General features: G+C 41.5%; 1 long non-coding RNA gene across 8 annotated transcripts in view; it reads left to right on the forward strand.

Moving 5' to 3' along the window:
• Positions 1–11,376, forward strand: part of LOC119567063 — a 29,140-nt gene extending 17,764 nt beyond the window's left edge. For 6 of the 8 annotated variants that reach the window (XR_006283858.1, XR_005226778.2, XR_006283855.1 and 3 more), the window contains one exon: positions 2,660–3,435. This is a non-coding gene — a long non-coding RNA (uncharacterized LOC119567063). Of the gene's footprint in view, positions 1–2,659; positions 3,436–6,768; positions 8,652–9,256; positions 9,380–10,225 lie in introns of those variants that run through there. The other 2 variants (XR_006283859.1, XR_006283857.1) reach the window with 2 other exon arrangements.
• Positions 11,377–15,304: the final 3,928 nt, after the last annotated feature.

Genomic DNA, 15,304 nt, shown 5'->3' on the forward strand with positions numbered 1-15,304 from the left:
GGATCCTGATCCAAAGTCAATAGAGACCAGCGCAAAGATTTCTGCTGACTTTGGCTGCCGACTGACAAATAATCAAATCTGTGCAAGTAACTGTTTTGTGCTCAGGGGAAAGTGGTGGCGCGTCATTTTCCCATGTAACGCACAAATCAAAATGATGAGGGACCCTTGGTATAAAATTTCCTGTCCCTTTCATTAGTATTGTAGCATCCAAAAAGAACAAACTACATAAAATGCACTAGTGAAGTCAGTACAAACTAAAATTTCATATTGATAATGACTTTATACTGCTCTATATACTATCCACTGACATGCAAGTACTATATTTACATTCCAATTGATTTATTTTATAATTATAAGGTAAAAATGAGAAAGTAACTAATTTTTCAGTACTAGTGTGCTGTGACACTTTTGTATTTTTAGGTCTGATCTTGTAAGCAAGTAGTTTTTAAATGCAGTGAAACTTGGGATATGCAACACAAATCAGACTCCTGAAAGTCCAAGCATTAGTTTGGAAAGGTTGAGAGCCACTGGTCTAGTCTGCTGAGTAGACAGCCCGCTTCACGACAAACTGTCCAAATGCAAAACAGACACACAAGACAGACCACACGTTTTTCATTTTCCTCTGTGAAACAAAATTAAAGCAAACAAACCAACCGCCCGAAGCTCAAAATGTAATTTACATGAAGAAATACATGGTAGAGGGAATTTGTACAGTTCTAACTAAGACCATTTTGTCTGGTTTCATGTGGATCAGCTTGAGGTCTGAATTTCCTGTCATTTGTTTGTCAATATTTGTTATCTGAACATAACAGTTATGTATTTATTTAAGGCTAAATTCCAACCTGGCCTGACAGCAAGGTGTTTTATGAGAAATCATTCTTTCTAAGATTGGGAGTAGCACTCCAATACATTTAAGCCAACTTTATTATTTTTACTCTGGGTATTCAGATATATACTAGTTTGATGGAGCTACTATGGGGATAGCCACTCAGTCAATGCAAATAAATAAATAGGGTGAGATCCTTAGCAGGTGTACATCAGCACAACTTTACGTCAGTCCGTGGAGCTACTCTTCTTTAAACCAGCTGAGGATCCATCCCTAGTTTTTATGAAGCAGTAGACTGGATTCTGTGCAGGAAGATTTCATTTCTAGGGGAACATTTTTATGTGTCAGAATAACAGCCGTGTTAGTCTGTATTCGCAAAAAGAAAAGGAGTACTTGTGGCACCTTAGAGACTAACCAATTTATTTGAGCAAAAGCTTTCGTGAGCTACAGCTCACTTCATCGGATGCATACTGTGGAAAATACAGAAGATGTTTTTATACACACAGACCATGAAAAAATGGGTGTTTATCACTACAAAAGGTTTTCTCTCCCCCCACCCCACTCTCCTGCTGGTAATAGCTTATCTAAAGTGATCGCTCTCCTTACAATGTGTATGATAATCAAGGTGGGCCATTTCCAGCACAAATCCAGGTTTTCTCCACAAATCCAGGTTTTAATAGCTAAGCTGTTACCAACAGGAGAGTGGGTTTGGGAGTGGAGGAGGGGAGAAAACCTGGCTTTGTGCTGGACATGGCCCACCTTGATTATCATACACATTGTAAGGAGAGCGATCACTTTAGATAAGCTATTACCAGCAGGAGAGTGGGGTGGGGGGAGAGAAAACCTTTTGTAGTGATAAACACCCATTTTTTCATGGTCTGTGTGTATAAAAACATCTGCTGTATTTTCCACAGTATGCATCCAATGAAGTGAGCTGTAGCTCACGAAAGCTTATGCTCAAATAAATTAGTTAGTCTCTAAGGTGCCACAAGTATTCCTTTTATTTTTATGTGTGTTTCTCTTTGCATTTAAAACATATCTATAGTGCAATAAATGGACATTAGAATGAAGCTGAGTCGGGATGTCTGTGTGCATTTATTTCACTTCCCACTAGGATGATTACTGTGTGTAAAAAGGGTAAAAGGGCCAGATGCTCAGCTGGCATGGCTCTAATGAAAGCAAATGAGCTATGTCAATTTACGCCCGCTGAGGATCTGTCCAGAAAGTCTAAACTGTATAGGTTTAGCATGAAGACTGCAAAAGTGACTAATAAAATGTGCATTAAATTAGAAGCTGCGATGTAGTTTTGTGGAGCTAAGATTCTGTTATGAGCTTTGCAGTATGTGTATTAATAAAATAATGACACACATAATGAGCACAGCCTAAACACCAGTACTTGAGTAAAATAAAGTCTTAATAAACAACACATTCCATTAGCTCTCCCTTTTACAACTAATATACTTCCAGTTCATTAAGCTATTGCATGCAACTCCTCCTCCTACAAATAGATCCCATAATTCAGTCTTTTCCAGAGTTGCACATTCTTTTAGTCTACAGGGTACATTATCAGAACACATTTTAACAAAAAGCCTTCTGTTTAGTGGGGTTTAAGAAAAGCTATAGGAAATGCATGTGGTTTTATTTGTCAGAGGTCATTTGTTTGCTTCACTGTTGTTTTCATTCTATTTGTACAATCTCTAAATTATGGTTATTATGGAAAGCCCGTGGTTATTCATCCTAAACCACTTCAGATTAATTTCCTTATTTTATTTCAGACTTTTCAGCTTGTGTGTGTTTGAAAGTATGATCTAATACTACCAACTGTCCTTTCAGAAACAACCAGAGAGACTTTTACAGGATCCAGTCATATACTCATGTGAAGGGTAGTAACTTCCGCTGGCACGCAGTGGAAAAGCTGCACAGTGAACAGAAGTGGCTGCACGCTGGATCCCTTGAGCCAAAAGATGCTCCAGCGCAGGGTCCAGCTGTTGGAGGGTGATGATGAATCTTTTTGGATGTGACAATCACAAAAATCCATCTTGGGGCCTACATTGAATCCCCATCAACCCCTGCCATTCCTGCCTACAACATATTCCGATGGAGTACAGTTAATCATAGAATATCAGGGTTGGAAGGGACCTTAGGAGGTCATCTAGTCCAACCCCCTGCTCAAAGCAGGACCAGTCCCCAATTTTTGCCCCAGATCCCTAAATGGCCCCCTCAAGGATTGAACTCACAACCCTGGGTTTAGCAGGCCAATGCGCAAACCACAGTTGAAAAAACACATCAAGAAAAATGAAGAGGCAGCTTGTGTTTACTCACAAAAGTAAACCTCTTCCAGGCTTTTATCAAGAAGTGACCAAGCTCAGCCTAGAAGTTGTTGTCATGGAAGGTCTTTCAAAGAACTCCCAGTCCCTAGCCCACACACCTCCTCTGCATATACTCGTGATTCATTAGGTGGGTAATTCTAGCCCCAGTACAGCCCAGTGCGTTGCACACAGTGTGGTAGGATGCATCAGTGAGGAAGCCAGGGACGGTGCTAACAGCTTGCTGGAGAAACCAGGAGTGGGACCTGCCCTCTCTGGAGAAATTGCCTAACATGTGAGTTAGGAAAGAAGACTCCACCACCTAGGGAATCATGAGTATGTGGAGAAAAACAGGAGGGCAGGCTAGGAGTTCCTGGAGAGAGCTTGCACAGGGAGGAACCACAGTATGTGGTTGAGGGCACCTGGAATGCATACCAGAGGATGAGGAAGTGACCGCCAGGCTCCAGGGAGTTGTGCTGGCTGTACAAAGCTGCAAGTCATCAACTTTTCTTTTGGGCCTGGCTGAAAGAACCTGGGTCTTGATTTCTCTGCTTTAGAGATGGGCAGAGGAAAGTTCTTTTGGGGCATGTATGGACCTGAAAGTCACAGATTGCTGTATCTTTTTTCAGTACGGCAACCCCAAGCATTCCTAAATTATGAGTCAGGCCCCCCAAAAAACATGCGATTAGTTTAAAAATCATAAGATTAAAATAATGAAACCTGAAACATTTTGGGTTCTTTTCATTTGCCTTTTAGTTTTTAAGCCTTCGGGGGTCACATGTTCAAGCTTTGCTCTGCAAACAGGAGGGCTGGAAACTTTTTTTTTTTTAAATGACAACTGAGAATCTCACATAATCCCATAACTCCAGCAGCAGGGGCTTGAAGAGAAACATCAAATACGGTGAGACTCACAGAGTTGGTGGCACTGCCTTGTTTGTCATATCTAACAAAGGCAGCTGGCTCCATGTGCATGTTTTGAAGAGGTTGTGCAGCTGAGGAGAAAAAAAATGCCACCCTCACCAGCACACACATTTCTAAGTGGATGGACTGAATTCATGGCCAAGTCTAACAATTGGTTATAAACCAGCCTCACCATAGCCAAGCATGCTTGCTGCAAGCCAGCTCCAATGGAGCCCAAATATATACAAATCAAGGGTCATAGGAACTCACAAGGTTCAGAGTTTCCGTGCTTAACAAACCCCACTAGGCCACGCACTCCTTCTCTACTCAGTGCTGCGTCCCTGAAGTAGAGGGCCAATGGCCTGCTGTCCAGCTCTAGCATCTTTGGTGGATGGACTATTCTGTTTTTCTGTCTTGTATCTTTCCCCTCTACGGAGTCCCAACTTTCTTTTGTTCTCTGATGGAAATTAGCAAGTTAACCTTTCACAGAAGCGAAAACAGAAGATGCAAAACCTGGTGCCATTTCTCCACTGCTACTATCATCAACACCCCTCCCCCACCCCCACACCTTTCAAGATCCCGGGGGACTGCACATGCCTATCACAATATGCAGCGTGCCTCATCAGTGCATCAAATGCCGCAACAACAGCCATGTGGCCCAAATTAGACAATCCCTACTTTCTCATGCAGAAAGAGGATAAAACACAAAAACACCCTTGTCACCCACGGGTGAACACTTTTCACATGATCACACCCTGTCGGACACCTCAATGCTCATATTCAAAGAAAACTTGCACAATACCTTAAAAAGATGAGCTTGGGAGCTTAAATTCCTCTCTGCTAGACACCAAAAAATCAGAAACTCAGTAGAGACGCTGGTTTTATGTTTCATTACAACAACCTGTAACCCACTAACTTGCCTTTAAGTCTCACCAAAGACTTTACTGATATCCATCTTAGAGACGAGTGCATACAATCAGATGTATCTGATATTGAGCTATTCAGTGCAATATGTTCCATTCACTTAGGGTTTTTAAATTACTGCCACTATTTAATGTGATCTGAGCCTTCGATATTTTATTATCAGTGTGCAACTTTCATACTTAACCCATGAAAAAAATATTGCTGATCTGAAATCACAAGGAGGAGAAAAATGGATCAAGAGATCTACACTTAGTTGGGACTGTACCCTCCAAAAATCAGTAATTTAAAGCAGTGATAAAGGGCCTCGGACGTCAAAACACTCACGCAAGTGAGTAAAAGTTACTCACATGAGTAGACCTTTCCTATCAATGCCAATGTTTGTCGTAGTGAATTAATCCAACACTGTATTTGGCCCAGTGTCTCTTGACTCTCACGGGTTTCAGAGTAGCAGCCATGTTAGTCTGCATTCACAAAAAGAAAAGGAGGACTTGTGGCACCTTAGAGACTAACCAATTTATTTGAGCATAAGCTTTCGTGAGCTACAGCTGACTTCATCGGATGCATTCAGTGGAAAATACAGTGGGGAGATTTATACACACAGAGAACATGAAACAATGGGTGTTATCATACACACTGTAAGGAAAGTGATCACTTAAGGTGAGCTATTACCAGCAGGAGAGCGGGGGCGGGAGAACCTTTTGTAGTGATAATCAAGGTGGGCCATTTCCAGCAGTTAACAAGAACATCTGAGGAACAGTGGGGGGGGGGGGAAGGGGGGAAATAAACATGGGGAAATAGTTTTACTTTGTGTAATGACCCATCCACTCCCAGTCTCTATTTAAGCCTAAATTAATTGCATCCAGTTTGCAAATTAATTCCAATTCATCAGTCTCTCCTTGGAGTCTGGTTTTGAAGTCTTTTTGTTTTAATATTTGTTAGTCTCTAAGGTGCCACAAGGACTCCTTTTCTTTTTGACTCTCACAGTATGGTTTTTAAAAAAGTTGCTATTATCTTTTAGCTCTGCTTTTTATCAGAGAAAGTTTTAATGAGAAAACTTAGCAGATGCATGTCTATTTTTCTACAAATTAGGGGAAGTGTTTTTCTTTTGCAATGGGTTTTCTTTATCTTGCACTGGTCAGCTACCATGTAGCGTCCATGCAAGGTGTTACCTTCTTATCTGCTTCATTGGCACATACAGCATTTAGATTCTATACAAATAATTTAAATGGGCATTTAAGAGCTGATGCTTCTGTTTATAGGTCCAGGCTTGCCATGTGCTATAGCATAATGGTTGAGCATTTGTATGTTGTCCCAGTTGCAAGGCAACTTATGGTCAAAACTGATAAATTTGACAATGTAAGCTTGATGGCTGTGTCACCTGCAGTAACATAAATGATGTGTTCTTCCTTATTGCTACACCTAACTGCCTTCATTTTTGTGATCAGCATTCACTCCTGCGCTGGCTGCTTTTATACTAATAGCCCTAGCATAGTTAGATACAGTACTTACAGCGGTCTTTTTTTAACCAAGCGAGTAAACTGGGGAGTCAGGGCTAGTGCTGGGTAAGCGATGGTGCTTTGCTATAGGGCATATGTGATCTATTTAATCGAAATGGCCCTTCACTGTGGGTGGAAGGCAGCCTCCTTTCTAACTCTCTTCACAGTGCTCAAAGAGATGGAAATCATGGCTAGATTATGAAAAGGCAGAGCCATGGCTTGTTCTAATCGCACTGTGGTTTGAGATACTTTCCCCAGATCTTTTGTGGGCAATGCAGATGTGTGTTTCTTGGATCCGCACTTATTCTCTGCACAGCTATGGGTCCAGGACCATGGGGAGAAGATATCATGGGAAGCCTACAAATGTCCCAGCAATGAGAAGAACCTTTCACAACAGAACCAGCAGCTCCAGCAGCAGATGTGAGGGTGAGCACACCTCAGCCCTTCCCTATCTCTCCTTCACTAGAACCAGCACATCCACTCTGGGACTTAACATCCTCCACACACCTGGCCAGGACCAGCTCAGAGGATGATTTAAAGTCAGCCTGTGAAAGATTCACCTTCTCAGGAGCAGCTTTGAAACCATCTGCCTCCTGATACCGTAACTGATATCTACACTTGGACATTTCAAATTTTGAAGTACAAACTTTAGTCCAGTCATATGCCTCACTCTTCCACAGCAATCCCTTCAGTCATCCCTGCTTGCCTACTATCCCCTGCTCCATCCTTCCCAGTCTCTCCTTACTGACTGTCCTCATCCTGTTTTTACCCTTTTACTTATCTGCCTCCCCACAAACAAAGCACACCAAGTGCTAGCACTCGAAATACCATTTTTCTTGTTAAAAATTATACCCAGAGCTGACACAATAGTTGCCAACCTTTGCCATGACCCACCTACTGTTATCTTAGATACCCTTACCATATCCAGTTCTGGTGTCCACCCTTCAGAAAGGATGTGAATACATTGGGAAGGCTTCAGGAAAGAGCTTCAAGGTGATTCAAGGTCTACACAACATGGCTTATAGTGAGAGACTTAAGAAGCCCATTTCATTTAGTTTATTCAAGAGAAGGGTAAGAGGTGACTTGGTTATGGACGATGAATATCTTCATGGAGAAGATATTTCTGATAGTAAATGGATTTTTAGTCTAGCAGAAAAAGGCATCACAAGATCCAGTGAGTTCCAGCTGGAAGATGAAGCTAGATAAACTCAGACTAGAAATAAAATGTTTTTTTTTAAACAGTGAGGATAACTAACCGTTGGAACAACTTCCCTGAGAGTGTGATGTATCCTCGACTACTTGAAGCCTTTCCATTAAGGCTGTATATCTTTCTCAGATATATGCAATAGCTCAGACAGAAGTTATGGGTTTGATGCAGGAATCAATGGATGAGGTTTTCTGGCCTGCATTATGCAGGATGTCAGGCTAGATGATCAAATGGCCCTTCCTAGCCATACAGTCTATAAATCGGTATCCCTTTTCCCCCACTTTTGACACATTTTAATATCACAGGAACCAGGTCTTTCTACAGGCCTGGAAATACCTATATATTTGGTGTACTGTTGTAATCAAATAACAGTCTCATTGATGTTAATAGGAATTCTGAGCATGGGACAAGGGCAGAGTATACAAGAATTAAAGACTGTGGACAGAAAACCTGCCTTGTAAATTGCAAAGCAGAATTTTGCTTTGTTTTTCCAGATCTGTGCCTCTACATTAAGAAAAATAATGGCCAAATCCATGACTTCTTAGACCCACTGTCCTTTTATATCTCTTTTTTTTTTTCATTGCACTTGAATACATTTTAGAATTATTCAGTCACTCATGATGGATATTGGCATTTAACTGTAAATAAAATAAAACAAAATAAAAAAATTGGACTGGATTTTACCAGCTCTCTACTTGTAAATAGTGTGCTTTATAGTTTTGGATGAAAAGCTGTAGTTTTATGTTTTTCAAGCATATTGTCTACTAAGGTATTGGTTTTATTTTCTAGTTTAATTTGTTCTTTAGATTCTGTGGTCTTCAGTCAATTCACTGGTTGATTGAATTATTATCCCAATAATGAGATTATACATGATTAGTGTCAGTTACCTATCTGATCTTTTAAGTAGGTTAATTGGCAGCTCTGAATAATTATCAGCAATCTCACCTTGCTGACTGAGACTCTTGGAGAATAAATGAAGCACAAAGATGCGGGGGGGGGGGGGGGGCGGGGGGGGGGCGCTGGAGGTGGCATTTGAAGGGAAACAGTTCTGGATTTAAACTTGAAAGTTATTTAGTGTGAGAAAAGCAAACTTTTTCACTAGTAACTTTTACATAAAATGAAACAATTTTGGAGTATTTTAAGTGTCCCATCAAAATTTTGGCCTTGTAATGTATATTTTTGCCCCGCAACACTGATCAAGAGTCTTTCTCAACACAACAAGGAAACCATTGAGAGGTAGATAAATAGGCCCTACTCCTGTTATCAGATTTGCATCGTGGGATCATTGTGCTGTCAAAGTCAATAGGGATCATATAGGTGTAAAAGTAAAAGTGTGCTGGAGTGATTCCTTCTGGTTTTTTGAACCTCAGAAGTTCATGTTTTCTCGCTTTTCTCCACAACTATCAGGGCTAAAAACTTACCTTTTTAACTGGAAACTGAGATTACCACATATTCATATTTCTCCAGGAACTGGGTTTAAGAAAAATAAATATCATGAGAACTGGCAACACTTAAATATGTGTATGTTGTTCCTTTTTTACTTAGTGGAGTGTAGAAAAAAACTAAAGTTACGTTTCTGATTGATTTTTACTACAAGGAGGAAGATTTGGAATGTGTGAAGAAACAGAGTAGACTTTGGAGAAGCCAAGGAGAAAAAAAATATGGTAGACCCAATCCTGCAGTCTTTTCTCTATCAAATCTCTGAGGAATGAAGCCAAACGTATGATGTTCTTGTTTCCTGTTAAAAAGCACATTTTTTCCTCCTACATTCAATGTTGCAGAGAGGTGGCTATTGAAGAGCAAATAGCATCAGTCACATTCTGCCTCATGGTTTATCAACAAAGTTATCAGGTCCAGAATCCTGCTTACTTCAATGACAAAAAGGGCAACATCCTGCTTTCCTCAATGGATCCAAATAGCCTTAAACGCAGCAGAACCTGTGTAGATCTGTTACATGGGTGGGTGTCAGGGCCGGGTCACGGGCAGTCAGTGTATTGACTCAGAGTCAGAGTCAGACATCTGGAATCGGTGGCATGGATCAATCTGGGGTCAGGAACCAGGGGGTCAGAGGCAGGAGTCGAGGCCAAGTCAAGAGCCAGGGCTGGGAATTAACGCTGAGATCAGGAACCAGAAGTTAGAAGCAGGAGACCAGTTAGCTGAGTTAGAAACTGGCTATTGGAGCCAGGAGATAAAACCAAGGTCAAAAACCAGAGATCAGAAGCAGGGCCTGTAACAGCAGCTAACTGGGTTTCCATATAGTTGCATCCGAGCAGTGCCATTGATTTCAACAGAACTACTCACATGCTTGAAAACTAAATACACGCTTAAGTGCTTTGTGGGATCAAGGCCATATTGAGCAATACTGACCTCACTGAGTTACACCTGAGATGAATCTGCCCCCTGACCTCCTACCCCCTTTTTCTCCAGGGCACATACCTACACTTCCATCCAGTAAACAGTGTCATTTTCTAGTTCCTAAGCGCTCCTTTTATTTGAAAACTTTATGACTTGTTTAGTATCTTATAACCATGGGTTGATTTCCTTCGTCTTGGTTTTCTCTCAACAGGACTTTCTATTCCTACCCAAAGGAATTCAGTTGTACTGTACAAAATTTAATCAAAGCTAAATTGTTGGAGCTTATGAAAGACAGCCATCTCTTCGTGCTACTTCATCTACCTTAAGAAAAGTTACTGAAGATCTGATGCCAGGTGAAGCTGCTATCTATAAATGTCAGAGATAAGAAGGTGTTTCAGCTCTCTGCTTGTAAAAAATTATACTAGTATGCGGTCCTGGTGACTAAAATTACAGGCATTTAGACTGTCAGGCAGGGAAAAACTAATAGTAAAATAGCAAAGCGATGCTGTCTTGGTAATAGTTATTAGGTCTTTTATTTCTTAAAATAGCATGGTTGTATAAGGTTATTTTCTAGCAGGTATGTTAGTAAGGGGTCTGCAGTATTCTGCAGCTCATTAATTGTTGATTACATAGGTGGTTTTGAATGAAGCACCATTGGAAAGTCCTGCCACAGAGCTAAGCTGACAGGATTTCTCTTTCTTTTTTATTATTATAGTCAATAGCTGATTTGTGAAGAACATAATTGTTCTTTGTTCTCATGTTAGGCATTCATTTTATGGAGCAGGCTAACATTTTAGATCAACAAAAGTATTTCTAACTGAAAAAAAGAGCACCGGGAAAATCATTACAAGACTGACTGATTTAGCACCCATGGTCAACCAAATATCTTTGGCTATTGACCCTGTAATTCCTGGCTGAGGTCTTTTTATTGAAATCTACATAGAAGTTGATATAACATTATTATACTCTCTCTCTTTATTAGGAATTTGCCCATGAAGTGTTTGTATGACCAAATACGTTGTACAAATGCGTCCTACATCTTTTTTTCTTCAACCAAAGCACGTAGTCGTCTATCTAGTACGTACGGCTTTTGTATTTGTATCTCTGTGTAAATTAACAACTGGTGGAGTACACATGTTCTTTTCACAATGACCATTGCTAGTGACATGGCAGTAGAATGTGTGTCCTGGACAAACTGTTCTGTACTATAAATATGCACCTACTGTATACGTTCACCTGAAGAATAAGACCTACATTCTGGATTTGTGCTGGAAATGGCCCGCCTTGATTTTCATGCATGTTGTAAGGAGAGTGGTCACTTTGGATAGGCTATTACCAGCAGGAGAGTGAGTTTGTGTGTGTGGTTTTTGGAGGGGGGTGAGGGGGTGAGAGAACCTGGATTTGTGCAGGAAATGGCCCACCTTGATTATCATACACATTGTGAAAAGAGTGGTCACTTTGGATGGGCTATTACCAGCAAGAGAGTGAGTTTGTCTGTGGGGGGGCGGAGGGTGAGAAAACCTGGATTTGTGCTGGAAATGGCCCATCTTGATGATCACTTTAGATAAGCTATTACCAGCAGGAGAGTGGGGTGGGAGGAGGTATTGTTTCATGGTGTCTGTGTATATAATAATGATATTCTGCAATTTCCACAGTATGCATCCGATGAAGTGAGCTGTAGCTCACGAAAGCTCATGCTCAAATAAATTGGTTAGTCTCTAAGGTGCCACAAGTACTCCTTTTCTTTTTGTGAATACAGACTAACACGGCTGTTACTCTGAAACAAGACTTACATTGTGGAAACGACACCTGAAACCACATACGCTATGTGTTAATAATCATAACACTTTACATTTACGCAGAGTTTCCCATCCACAGAGCTCAATATTCTATTCAGAGATTTGATAATTTAAAACACACAAACACCTCTGTGAGAGGAAAGTATTTTACACCTATTTTACAGCTGAGGAAACTGAGATGCAGAGAGGTTAAACGAAGAAGCCTGTGACAGAACTAGGGTTAGAGTCTCCCTATTCATACAATCCATGTTTTAATCATGAGACCATCTTAATTAGACAGGGACAGCAGGACTTGGGGTCGGGGAGGGAAAGCTACTGCACCCACAATGGCAACATATTGATATTTGAAGAATCGATGTTTCTTCTCCCCTCCACAATATCTCATGGATGAAAAAAAGTTAAACCTGGAGGAGGGGTTAGAGTAGCCACCGTGACACACGAAATCAAGCCAGCAGCCGGGAGCAAGTAAGAACGGTTCTCCTCTTCCTGCCTTCCAGCCATCCTGGGTCCCATTGGAGACACCCAGCTCAGGGGGAAGGAGCAGGAGCACATACACCAAATGCTTGGCTAGGGGACAGGGCACTAGCACCTGAGCCATAGGGCACACAGGGTGCCAGCTGCCAAGGGTGTGGGCAGGGTAGCAGAGCGTGCTGGATACCAGCTACAGAGAAACTACCACAGAAAGGGCAGAAGGGACGCCCCTTCCCATCCTGGAGCCAGGTGCACTCCTTCTCCCCTCCCACCACATCTGAATATCTCCCCTCACTCCCTCTACTATTCCTCTGCCCCCCATTCAAAGCAAGCTTCCTCCCCTCTAGCACCCCTCCACTCCCAATATTAGATCTCACATGGGAAGATCAATACCTAAATGACTTTTGAAAATGGAACTTAAGCTTCTAAGTCACTTAGGCCAAGATTCAAAGAGACTTGGGCACCTAACTGCCACTTCAGGTGTGTAAATCCCAGAATCAGGCCCCACTGGGATTCACAAAACCTTCGCTCAGCTGCCGCCAAATGCTGTAGGTGCCTAAATTCACTCAGCGTTTAAGTTTTTGCACTAAAGGCTCCCTAGGCGCCTATGTGTCTGCCTCTGAACAGGCGGCAGGGAGGAAGAGGAGGAAAATGACTTCATGCCTGTTGAAGCTCTTGCACTTTGGATAAATAAGCAGTGTCATGAGGGGGAGGGAAGGGGGGAAGAAAGAGAGGGAGCACAGACATGCAAGGATGAGAATGACATGACTCCACAGCCTGGTGGTTGGAGCACTCACCTAGGAGGTGGGAGACCCAGGACCCAGTCCCTGTACTCCAATGACTAAGTATTCAATCCAAAGTGGAATAGCTTCAACAGGAGAGGTCGAGGGATTCCACCCGTGAGAATATCCCACAGCCCAGAGGCTAGACATGGCAGATCCCTGTTCAAATCCCTTCTCCACTCAGGCAGATGGGGGCTTGAACTGTGTGTGTGTGTGTGTGTGTGTGTGTGTGTGTGTGTGTGTGTGGGCGTCTCCCACTTCCCAGGCGAATATCCTAACCCCTAGGCTAAAAGTTATGAGGGAGCGGCTCATCATTCCTCAGCCTCTTGCAAAAATGGCACAGCTGCTTACCACCAAGAAGGGGTTTGTAGCTGAGAATCTCAGGCAGGAATAGGTGCTGAACTCCCTGGGTTCGAGGGAGACACCCCACTCCTTGTCATCTCCCATTGGCTAGCTTAGGCAGGGAGCCACTTAGCATGCTCGTTTTTGTGAATCCCGTTCTTAGGTGCTCCCTCCATTCATTGGATAGGAAGCCCGAACACCCAACACAGGCTTTGTAAATCTCATTGACTTTCTAGGCACGTAAGATTTAGGTGTGGGGGTGCTAAGCATCACGACACCTACATTCCTTTGAGAATCTAAACCCCATGTGCTTTTTTAAATGGTACCTTTTTGTTCATTCACCCCTATACAGAAATGACTTGATGGCAGTTTGATAATAGATACTTGATTACCTCTAGCTACTTGTCTCCAGGGCATGATTGCACTTTACAGACTCAGATTTCTGGCATCTTAAAAAAGAATACCTTCAGATATAAAAGGTTTCATTTCAGATGAAAAATAGCAACAAGTAGAACCTCAGTTAACATAAGCACTTGGATCCAAAAAGATGAGAGAGAGGCACTTCTCTTGCATAGTCATCTAGCATTCCCTCATTTAAATGTCTGAGATTTCAGTAGGTGTTACAGTCCCAGTTGTCTATCTGTTGCAAGCCGTGAGTGGTGAATGGTGATGTAATATCTGAGTAAGAGATAGCTATTAATGCTTAAGAGCCAAGTAGGAGACAAGCAACACAATGAGTTTAATCAGTAACTCCTTTTGACTATGACTTTGGAGATCCTGTTTTCCCTCCCCTGACACGACCAAATTATTACTTTAACAAAATTGTTAGGAAGTGGGAGCAACCCACAGACACACATGGTATACTTAGATAAGGATAGCTTATTTGGCATATGTGTTTCAGTTTCACAATGTTAATGTGCAACGACATTCATAAGAATAGGTTAGCAAATGAATCAGGCAATATTAATTTGATGAAGGGTTTTGTTTTTTTTTACCATTAATGATATCAGTTTACTGTTTGATGCTCCATGCAGATCACATCTGCTTCTTCATGAAAGGTAAGTACACAAGGCTAGATCCAGGTATCCCATTTATAATAATGATTCTGTAATAAACTTCACTAAACATTTCTTGGTAATTTTTCCAGAGCCTTTTCAGAATCAGAGTCCTAGAGGAAAGCAGCGCCCTTTCTACAGGTACTGAAGATTATGCAACGGAATTCACCCTGACAGGAGAAAAATTCCTCAGACTTTGTGTTAAGTTAACTATATCTTACAGTGCAATGTGATGTGATAAAACATTTAATAGATGGTCCGTAGAGTACGCAGGGACCCGATGACTATATCAAGATTAAGCATGCTTGTAGTGGTGATTCTAGAGAAGGGGTTGGAGAGGTAAAAGCAAACTAGGTATTTTACAAAACAGATAACCAGAGAAGCATTAGGGTTAATATAGAGCATAACCAGCTTTTTAAGCTTATATTTAGGATCCATTACGCCAATCCTGCTCCCATTGAAAACAATTGGAGTTTTAACTTGGGAACAGGATCCGGCTCAGTATTTCAGACATGTAGTTCTGGGCCAAACTCTCTGAGGAGTAAATGGGTAAAATGCCAAAGTCAATGGGTCTATATCCGTTTACACTGGAGAGATTATGAATTTTAGTAAATGAAAATTCCTCAGGGTCTTGAAAGCCCTGCCAAGGTGTAACACAGTTTTAGCTGTTTAAATGAAAACAATTCAAAGTGTACTGTATCCTTTATTATTGTGGTTCCTAGACATGTTTCACTGTGAACTATTAATTACAGAAACACCACATCAGAACTTGAATCATTGTTTTTAAAAGTAAAAAGTTTGATGAGTTCTGAGCTGAAGTCTAAGGTTAAAGGCTTGGATT

The sequence above is a fragment of the Chelonia mydas genome, chromosome 9 (assembly GCF_015237465.2).
Source record: "Chelonia mydas isolate rCheMyd1 chromosome 9, rCheMyd1.pri.v2, whole genome shotgun sequence".
NCBI lineage: Eukaryota > Metazoa > Chordata > Testudines > Cheloniidae > Chelonia > Chelonia mydas.